This window comes from Labrus mixtus, chromosome 20, assembly GCF_963584025.1.
Source record: "Labrus mixtus chromosome 20, fLabMix1.1, whole genome shotgun sequence".
In the NCBI taxonomy this organism is placed as follows: Eukaryota; Metazoa; Chordata; class Actinopteri; order Labriformes; family Labridae; genus Labrus; species Labrus mixtus.
In genome coordinates, this window is record NC_083631.1 from 20,175,830 (window position 1) to 20,186,031 (window position 10,202).

Here is a 10,202-nt window from a genome sequence, read left to right on the forward strand (position 1 = left end):
TCACCTGGAGTTCGTCCACCTGAAACATTATTGGAACTTTTTTTTCAAGGGTTACTGGACGTATTTGACACTTCAGGAAAGAACAATTGAAGACAGCTGATTCCTCGACAGCAACTCAAAACGTGACATGAGGATAAGATGGCTGATGCAGGCGGGAGACGGCGTGTCGCTCTGTGGCGTCTCGGATGAGTGAATCGGATTTTTCTGATTGATTTACTAACAGACAGAAGAAGCTGAAAGGACACAAATCACAAGAATTGAAAACAACTCCGAGGGGGAAATCCGGAAACGTTCTAACATGCAGCCGTGTGAGCAAAATGATGCAGAATGTATTTTTTTATACAAAATGTTGTTTATCATTTAGAGGAAGTTTAGACTTTAAGGATCCCCCATTCATTTAAATATTCCATCAACACATGAATATGGAAGCTGAAAGGCTCTAAATCAGATCTTATTTCCTCGTGTTATTTATTTATTATGGCTCCTAATGAATCACAAGCATTTTGATTAATTACTTGTAAAAAAAAAACACTGCACGTCATCTTCTGTGAGGAGTTTTTGTGATAGCTCTATATGACCATCAAAAGCAAATGAAAGCATCAGGGAGAATATTTATTTATTTTTGTTAAAATGATTTATATACCTGCAGCAGCGTGAGTCATACGAGATCCATTTTCCTGCTTTGTCCACAGGGGGCGCCAAAATCAACACAAACTGAAATTTCCTAACAAGAGCTTAAACTCTCCATCCTGAAACATCACTGAGTGTAGAACCATCCACAGCAGCTTTTCAACACGATGGAAGCAGATCATAAACCTGCCTCTGCTTTTCATTTGTATCTGTCTGAGACACCCAGACGGATACACTTGACGGCACTATTGTACATTATCACACACCATGTCCTCCACCTTAAAGGTTTTAAGCAAATATAAATTCACTCAAACCTGCCGATCAGGACAGCGGAAGAAGAGGTCACAGGAATTCGAGCTCTGATGTTTTCTTCTGTGTTTGTAGTTCTGTTTTTAAAGCTGGTGATCGGCAGATTTCCAATACAAAGAAACTGCCTGAAATCAAATAATTGCATCACTCACGTCATTCACATTGATTGGAGCTTTAAGGTGGAAATCGCTTTGTATGCAAAAGGAAAGACTCTTCCAGAATGAAGAGCGTTTGCAAACAAAACGTGACAGAGCTGCTGTGACAGATCGTTTTATCTACCCTTAACAAGAACACTTGACTTGTTAGACCGATCTGTCTGCTCTGTTTTTGCTCACACGCTGCATGTTCAGAGAGGATGGTGAAGAAACGGTCCCGAAAGAGACGTTGAGATTGATTGATTTCGCCTGACTCTGTAAACCTGCGGTCGTGCTGAAAGATCAAATCAAACCTCAAACTGACGTCGCCTCATCCGGAGTGTAAACATTGGCAAAAACACGAGAAACGGAGCTGACGGTAAAAGTGACATGACAAAGAAGAAGAAGAAGGAGGAGAAATGAAAAGGTTACATCATGTTTCCACATTTCCTGCACTTTCCCTCCTCCTGTGGCGGCTGACCAATCAGATTGCAGACAATCTGACCACAGTCGGGCAGATGCAATATGCCGCTTCTACAAGAGGACGTGTGAACATGTGAATCCACGCAGCAAATAGAGATAGATTCTCAAGCATCAAACGGCCGACTGGTTCATCCCACGTTCTGTTTGAGAGCGAATTCAAGCCGCCATGTTTACGTGTCAGAACGACAACTTGCAGGTGGAGAAAATGTTCACGCCAGAGGATGTAAAATCGGACGAATCCCTCAGTTTCAAAGACGAGAAAATGTGGATTCATGCCATGATTTTTTTTTTTTTCCTCCAGGACTTTTTTCCACTGACTCCTGGTGTGCATATCAAATCTCTGCAGGAACATACAAACAAGTCACATGACGGTGAAACATCGTGGGAACCGTTTCGACCACAGGTGTGACCACATTTCAGGTGACACTCAGAAATCTGCCATCGCCGTTTTAAAGCTGGATATATTTTTCCTTTTACGTCGGAGGACACAGCAGATCTTGTTATTGATCAGTGTCTGCTCTCACAGGTTTCTTTCATTGTGTCTGCGGTTTACATCCGAGGTTTGTGCCCTCCGACCTCGGACAGTCCTCACTAAAATCAGACACTTCTTTCTTTACGCTCCCTCATTTAACCTTTGCAGTGGCGATGCGTTCACTTGCAGCGTCTGCGACAGACTTATGGACAGTTGTGAGACATGGTCACGGTGCGTTCAAGGACTCAGATCACATGAAAGGACTTGTTGGTGGAGGACATTTGTCTTGCTGGATCAGAGTGTGTAGATGCTGGTTTTCTACCAAACGTGATCTCAGTGTCAGTCGGAAGATGTTTTCTGATTTTTATTTCAGGACTTGAATGAAAAACAAATGTCGGTCGTCTCAGAAAGGTTGGAAAATTCACGCCAAACTCCCTTTAAAGGACTATACTGCTGATTTGGTATGTTTAAACCAGTTTACTACACATCATATACACAATACATCCAAACCACAACACGGCGGTTCATAATGCCCAGTTTTTCAGTGAAGAACAGACAGCCACAGGTGTCACATCATTTCTACACAAAACAAACACATAAGAAATTTCTCATCAGATGTTAAGCCTATACATCATGCAATACGTTTACAATACGTATATGTTTGTGGACTTTGGTGATCGCCAATTTGGTTTCTTGGAGCCAGAAATGACTGTATTTTGAAGAAAGTTTAGAGCAAAGGATGGTTTAGCAAATGCTATGTTTGCAGCTAATGCTAGCACTAGCTTAGTTAGCGAGGTGACATAGTGACATATCTTTTTTTTTAATGTCCAGCAGGATAATTCCGGCACCTTTACGTTTGCTTTAAATTTTGCAACCTAAGGATTCATTCATTCATTTGGATATGCAGTCTAGTATATGATAATGTGTGACCTTTCCGAATAGACTTTCATATTTTTGTAATCCAGTGAAGTTGCCCCCTGCTGGACATTAGACAAAATGCAGGTTTAAGACAAACTGCTCCATTCTATGAAAACCTTGAGGCTACATCCACTTCTTTAATGCAGTCTATCTATGTTCTAGTTCAAAACTCTGTCGAACAAAAAGAAGAGCACATTCAAACCAAAGTTAGCGCCACCGTCTGTTTATTACAGGAATAATGTCAGAATAAAAAGTAAACCAGACCCAACTGGAAAGTGATTCTGGTTTATTTGAAAATGTTTCAGTTGACCCTTAAACTCTCTTTCCCTTGATTATTATTGGTAGATTTTAATCAGGACACCTGTGGCTATGATAGACCGATGCTTTTTAAAGCAGATTGTTTTTTTGGAATTTGCCTTGACAACTTAATCTCAAATGCTTTTACAACACTTGATTCTTTGATGTAAATGGTTTAAACATGCAGAAACAAACGGGTATGGCCCTTTAAGAAAGTGACTGAAAATGATCACTTTTGATTGGACTGATCATAAAACAGCAGCCAATCAGCTGTGTTTACAGGATGACATCACACCAGAGAGGAAACAAAAATACAAAAAGTGGACAAGAATTTTTTTTCTGCGTTTGTATCTTACTGCTGTCACATTTAAACGACCAATCAGCTCAAAGGAAGGACCAGATCACGCCCACAGAGCTGCCCTGCCATCGGTCGGGTTCAGCGAATGGGCGGGTTTGAAGGTCCGCGGCAATAACAGAGCGACAGAAAGTGAAGCTGGTTGGTCAATTTATCGCCGCAACGAAGCACTTTTGCCAAACCTCAGGGCTCAGAGACACAGAGAGGTTTTGTTTACTCTTTATTCTAGGTTTTCAGTCGGTTCAGTTGAGTCCAGTTGTGTTGCGATCAATTGGTTCTGTGTTTGTACAGCTGATCACACTTGAGTCATATTTACTACAATAATAGAAATCTAAAGAGATGTTGTTTTATTGCTGTGATCACCTCCAGGAGTCCACCTTGCTCACAATGAAACGTTACTTTAGTTTTTTGAGTCTGAGCCGTCTGCACTGTAAAAAAAATCTGAAATCATTTTGTCTGAGCTTTAATCTTTAAACAATGAAGGTTCAACAAAGTGCGCGCTATTACACACCGGGAAGACTACAGGGATATGTTTTACAAACCAGACAGAAACAGCTGCGAGTCAGGTCTTATATAATTTATTAATTCAGCTTTTTAATTTGTGAAAGAACAAATGTATTTATTTTCTCTTAATTCACATAAAATTAGATTGAAGGATCAGGCTCATGACAAAATGATTTAGAATCAGATGTTTTTGCAGTTCACTGAAGAGTTTCATTCTTACATCTTTCAATGAAAATATGTTCGTTTCATTTTTATCTTCTACCTTTTCAGCAGCTGCTTGGAGTATTTAAAAACCCATAAAGTTAAATAATAAATTCAATACTTTGGGGAAAATCACTTCATATCAAATGTAAAGTCTATCTTGTGTTTATTATCTGATATTTACCAGATATTTAGTTGATTTTCGATCATTTTTTCAGTAAGATGTCCAGTAGATGTTCAGATTCTGTGGGGTGAATGAAACTCTTCAGTGTTGGGATGGTTCACTTGTTTGTAAAAATGAACTTAAAGATGTAAATGGTTTGAAAATGTTTCTCTGTGCTCATTTCTGGTGACCGGTGAGACTTTTTTATCATTCTCCATTTGTACCATAACATCCTGTTCGTATAAACCTGAGTGAGGATGATCCTGTCCAGAAACAAGTCCACAAGTTCATGAGTCCTGACCGAGTCACATGGAGACACTCGCTCATATCCGACTCAACGAGTTAAACTATATTGATGTCTTTTTTTATGTAGTTTTGAAATCAGACACAAAGCATCAATCTTATTGTTTACACTCTTAATCTGTAATCACACAGAAGAAGTTGTTCTTTTCATTTGATAATATAAAATATAGTTGTAAATTAATAGTCAGACTTTTTCCTTACATGGTTACATTACATTGTTCCTGTCATGTTTTAACATGAGATCGCTGATTCGAGGTAAACTCAGGACAGTAACTCAACAGGATTTTGAAAAACATGATGTGTGAAATGCTTGATTCTGGACAGGACAAAAACTGCAAAACGTCTCTTTTTTTAACAAGACCTTATATCTGATTATTAAGTCTTAAAACCTTTTTTTTTTTTTTTTTAACTCAAAACAGACAAAACTCTTCTGAATTACCAAGAACAAAAGCTTAATTTCAAAACTGCTGAAAACTGAATTCCAAGTTTAGACACTGGAAATGTTCAACTCCCAGGAACATGAGTACAAACCAATAATTTAAGTTTGGGTTTATCTCCAAAAAACAGAAAGTTTAGAGTTCCCAATTTCACTCCCCAAATTTGGTCTTTTAAAAAAGTTTTCTTGAAAAAACAGTTAAAACACAGAATGTCCCATATTAGAAACCCCTTACAAGTCCAAATTCCCAAAGGAACTAGTGTTCCCAAGAAAATAAGTAAGCCTTAAAGCCATCATAAACACTCAACTGTCATCAGCATAAGGTCGAACTTTCAAGAACAATTATTGAAATCCCCAAGAACACAGACTGAACTCTTTGCGACAAAGCTAACGTCCTAAGACCAAACTTCCAAGACAAGCTTTTTAAGCTTTCAAGAACACTTGTAGACAATTGAAACGCAAATGACTCAAAAAGTGTTTAATCTCCAGAGATGACAATTGGCGAAATCAAGACTCTTCAGATTTTTACATTTTGCCTGATTTTATTTTTTCCAGGGCTCTGTATTTATTGCTCAAGGTTTTGTTGAAGCAGAGATGTTTGCAGTTGTTTGGTCGGGTAGAAAGTGTGGAACCCAGCGAAGATTTCATCATCACTAGTCTGCCAGTGGCTCTCTCAGGACCACTTCCTGGGTGTCGGGCGCTTTATTATGGATCCCATCGTAGTTCTGGGCAGAAACAAAAGTCCAGAATCCCACATGTCTCTAATATCAACCTGATTAAAACATTCTTAGGTTCGAACAAAAGTAAACAGACCAAACCTTCAGACCAATCACAGATTCTGCCTGAAATTCAGCTGGGATGCATAATTATCGTAAATGGGCGGCCTCTTGGGTCGAGGCTGTCCGCAGTGTCGCCTGTTTGAAACACTGAAAAAATTAAATGTGTACATAGTGCAACCCTGTAAATAAGCAAATACTAACGGAGACTCTATTTTATGTATGAGCTGAGAGAGAGAGTGAAGCTAACTTAAGGAGAAGTATTTGATTTGACGTTTTTTTTTTATTTGTAGAAGTGAGAGAAAGTGTACAGCAATGACAGAAAGAGAAAGAAATGATGATGAATTTACGACTTTATGAATTGTACAGTTGAATATCTTTGGTTTGATTGTTTTTTTGTTTTCTATATAAAGCTTGGGGTTGTTTCTGTTTGTTTTTTTGTACAGAAGTGGTTGTTTACATCCAAACAAGTCCTTATTTCTGTCAATGGCGGACAGGCGATGTGATTGGGGCAGAGGCTTTGGAGGAGGTGGGGCCTGGGGGGAAAAATTCAGGGAAAAAATAACAGATAGTGAAAACGTGAGCTAGTACGGACTAATTTCATCTAAGAGGGAGTTCAACATTTACTATTTAAAGAAAATAAAATAAGAATCAGGATAAATATTTTGAAGGCCATATTTGTTAAAGACAAAAAAGGGAAGAAAAAGTTGCAATTTCAAAATCAAAATGTCCCAATATTTTAAGATTAAAAGATTAATATTTTGTATCTATCATCAACTATCATTAGCTGTATCAATTTGGCTATTTAAAAACCTGAAAAGGGGATAACAGTGATTTTCTTTCCATTTCTATTGAAGTGTTGCCCTTAATATTGCCATATTCCTTCCCATTCTGCCAGAGTAACAGTATTTTGAATTAAGACAGATATCTCATAATATCACACACCAAGAAAAGTGTTACGACAGATGTCTTGAAATCTGACATAGATTCGGTCTCGTCACCTCCGGACTCTCTGCTCCCGCTGCTATCGCACTACAGACACTGAAATAAAACCTCTGGACAACAACAACAACAACAACAGTGTCCACTTCTTTGTGTGTCTGTTTCACCTTGATCTGCTACACAACCCTCAAACAAGCAGCACTGTAGACATAAGAAAGAACTATGTTGTCAGTTAGCATGCTAACTTGCTAAACTAGGAGCACAGTTTACATGAAATCTGCTAGCATGAGGGCACTGTTATTGTTACCGTGTTAGCATTTAGCTTGGGAAACCATTGTGCAAAAGTAAAACCTAACAGAGGGAGGAACGTTTAGTCGGACTGTTAGCATGCTAACATTAGCTTATGAGCTGGAAACACAAGGCCTACAGCTGGCACTTAATGTGGATGTATTCAGTCCAAAGTATATGACACATTAGAATATTGACATTATGAATGCATTAGATTAATTTGAACTTAAAATATACTCCAACTGAAGTAAAATTACTTCATACTACAGCTACATTATGTGTGTAGTATCAGTTGTTAAACAATTTAAAAAGTTATCTTCATGTATTTGCATTCAAACGCTGGTCTAAACCCCAAAAAAGGCTTTTACACCCAAATCTACAATTAGTTCCTTTAACTGGTTTAATTGTTTCTGGCTTTGCTGCTTTACGGAATACAATGTCTACACATTTTGATGGCTTGTGTTGGATTTTAAAAATCCTGTGGCTAGAAAATAACAAGAAAAGCATATATTCAAGGCAATTGTGATTTACTTACTACTAGTTCCAATGTATGCATCTATTCTGCTAATGTTGGAGGTAGATATTGCATTTATTCCTGGAAATTACTTCTCACAGTTTTATAGCTACAATGTTGGTAATAATGGTAAAAGTATGTGTAGTAGTATTAGCAGTAAAAACTAAGTGAAGTGATTTAGGTCGGTAACACTAGAGGCCACACAGCTGTGTTGCTGCAGGTTTCCATGATCCAAATGTTCTGCAATGTAAGACGGGTTAAAATCTGGAGTGTGTGCGTGAGAGGGGAGTTGTTTTTTAAATTCAGCTGATAGGGTCCCAGCATCCCCCCCTCAGGACTCCAGACTGAACCGGTACCCCCAAGGGAGGACGGCTTTCCATCCCTGATTAGGAGAAGGTTTATATTTAGGGTCAAATTTGGGGGAAGGGTTAAGGTTGGCTTCAGATTAAAAGACACATATAGTAGAGAGTGTTGGAGTGTGTGTTTGCAAGGCTGCTGAAATGTGTGTGTGTGTGTTCAGTTATTATATAACAGGTGCAGAATGAGACCCCCACTTATATAATACTTTACACCTGACCACTTTGCAGCAGGAGTGAACTGATGGAAAATGTGATCAAATGTAGAAATACTTCATCACAAGTAGAAGTCCTGCAATTTACTTCAGTTACAGTACTATCAGCAAAATTTAAAAAAAGAATAGGTAAAACTAACATAGTGCGTACCTCAGCGCCACTGTGCAGGTGGAAATGCGTCTATCAAAGTATTATTTATTATTTACTCATGGCTTTGGGAATAATATTACTGATGCATTATCTTTGATCCATGCAACATATGTAAACATTATGAAAAAGAGTAAGGTCAGAACCTGCTCTTCAGTGGCAGAGCAAGACTTTTTTGACTGGGATGGCCAAACTTAGCCACTGACTTCTGTAGGGGTTGCATACAGAAGTGTTAAGATGGTGCACACACACAGATGATGAATCGAGATAGAAAGAGTCAAGAGTAAAAAATGCTATTCATAGCTTCTTTCAATATTTAAATGTGTTTAACCTTTAACTATAAAAAGAGTAGCAATATTAAAACCATATGTGCAGTAGAGGGTTAATTGTAGTTTAGTAGAGCCAACTCGACTTTTGTTTGCTTTTCTGCTAACACAAAGGAGAAGCTGCTTTTCAAGTTTTGATTGAGGCCAACGTTTCTTTGTAAACTGTCTTTGTGAAAACAAAAGTGCAAAAATGGACAATAATACAGCAATAGTAGCTAAGGGGGATGTGCAAAGTCGTTACAGCTTCCAGATCTTTTCAGCGACTTCCAAAAAGATGAACCTCAAACTTGATCCCGCCTTCAGCTGCATGGCAACATAAGTTGAAGCGCTCCGATTGGAAGTCTCTCAATGCTCTCTTATGGTGAACCAGTAAATTAGGTCAGTAACATTAGAGGCCACACAATCTGTGACAGACAAACCCTTTTTCCATGGGGTGAAGCAAAAAAGATGCCCATTTGCATCACAATTTTAAAGCATTTTTTAATAAGACAAAATGTGTTTTTTTTTCAATTTTGCATTTAGAACTTCCGACTTAACGTCGGCTCTAACAGACTGCTCTCTGTGCATCTGTCTGTCTGGTGGACTCGTGAACAAACTGATGCAGCAGGAAATCTGAACGCTGATATCTGAGTGAAGCAGCAGCTGACTGAGTTCAGACTGAGGCTCAAACATGATTGTGCTGACAGGACTGAGCCCAAGCCAAACACTGACTGTATGTGGAGTACATAGTGAGATGTTTTTCTAGCCTCAGTCACGTATGTTATTCACATGTGTGAATATAAATATAGAAAAGTGCTGAATGCAGCAGAAAGAGTGTTATATCAAGTGTAGACTGGTAAGGTAGCCATGGCTAGGCCTTAGCTAAAACCAAAAATTGGGGTATTGTTAATTCTTTTTTTGATTATTAATTTTTTTTGCAATGGGCACCAAGTCTCAAAAAGAGTCTGCCAGTACACAGCAAAAATAATTTAAAAAAGACTGCCCGTCTTTAAAAAGTTCCTGTGTGAAAAACAAACCAACAAAGACAAAGAAACATGCACATATGTGTGGGAATCAATCAGCCATTATCACTCAGTTTGCCAAGTATGACAGAATTTGCACAGAGTATAGACAGAACATATCTGCAGTTTAAAAAAATCTAGATAGAAAAAGATAGAGGACAAGAAAAAAAAAACTGAGTCACGCTAACTAGCATAGCTGATCTCAGTAGAATCACCTCTATATTTGACTAGCAACAGTCGTGTGTTTGGTTGGTACAGGTACTTCTTACTCACATCTTTTAATATTAGACACTTTAAAATGTCATAAGGTCATATATTTTATACTAGGTGCAAAAGAGAAATGCATTGAGGAAAGGACTGATAATGAATAATTGAAATAAAAGCACATTTTGCAATTCAGAAAACTGCAGCAGTAAAGGATTTGACAGTAA

The 10,202-nt window shown here is 38.2% G+C and overlaps 1 protein-coding gene across 1 annotated transcript in view; it reads left to right on the top strand.

Moving 5' to 3' along the window:
- Positions 1–7,061, top strand: part of rapgefl1 (Rap guanine nucleotide exchange factor (GEF)-like 1) — a 37,012-nt gene extending 29,951 nt beyond the window's left edge. Inside the window, exon 16 of the mRNA XM_061065834.1 lies at positions 1–7,061. This exon is cut by the window's left edge and continues 443 nt beyond it. The gene's annotated coding sequence lies outside the window, so the exon portion shown is untranslated.
- Positions 7,062–10,202: the final 3,141 nt, after the last annotated feature.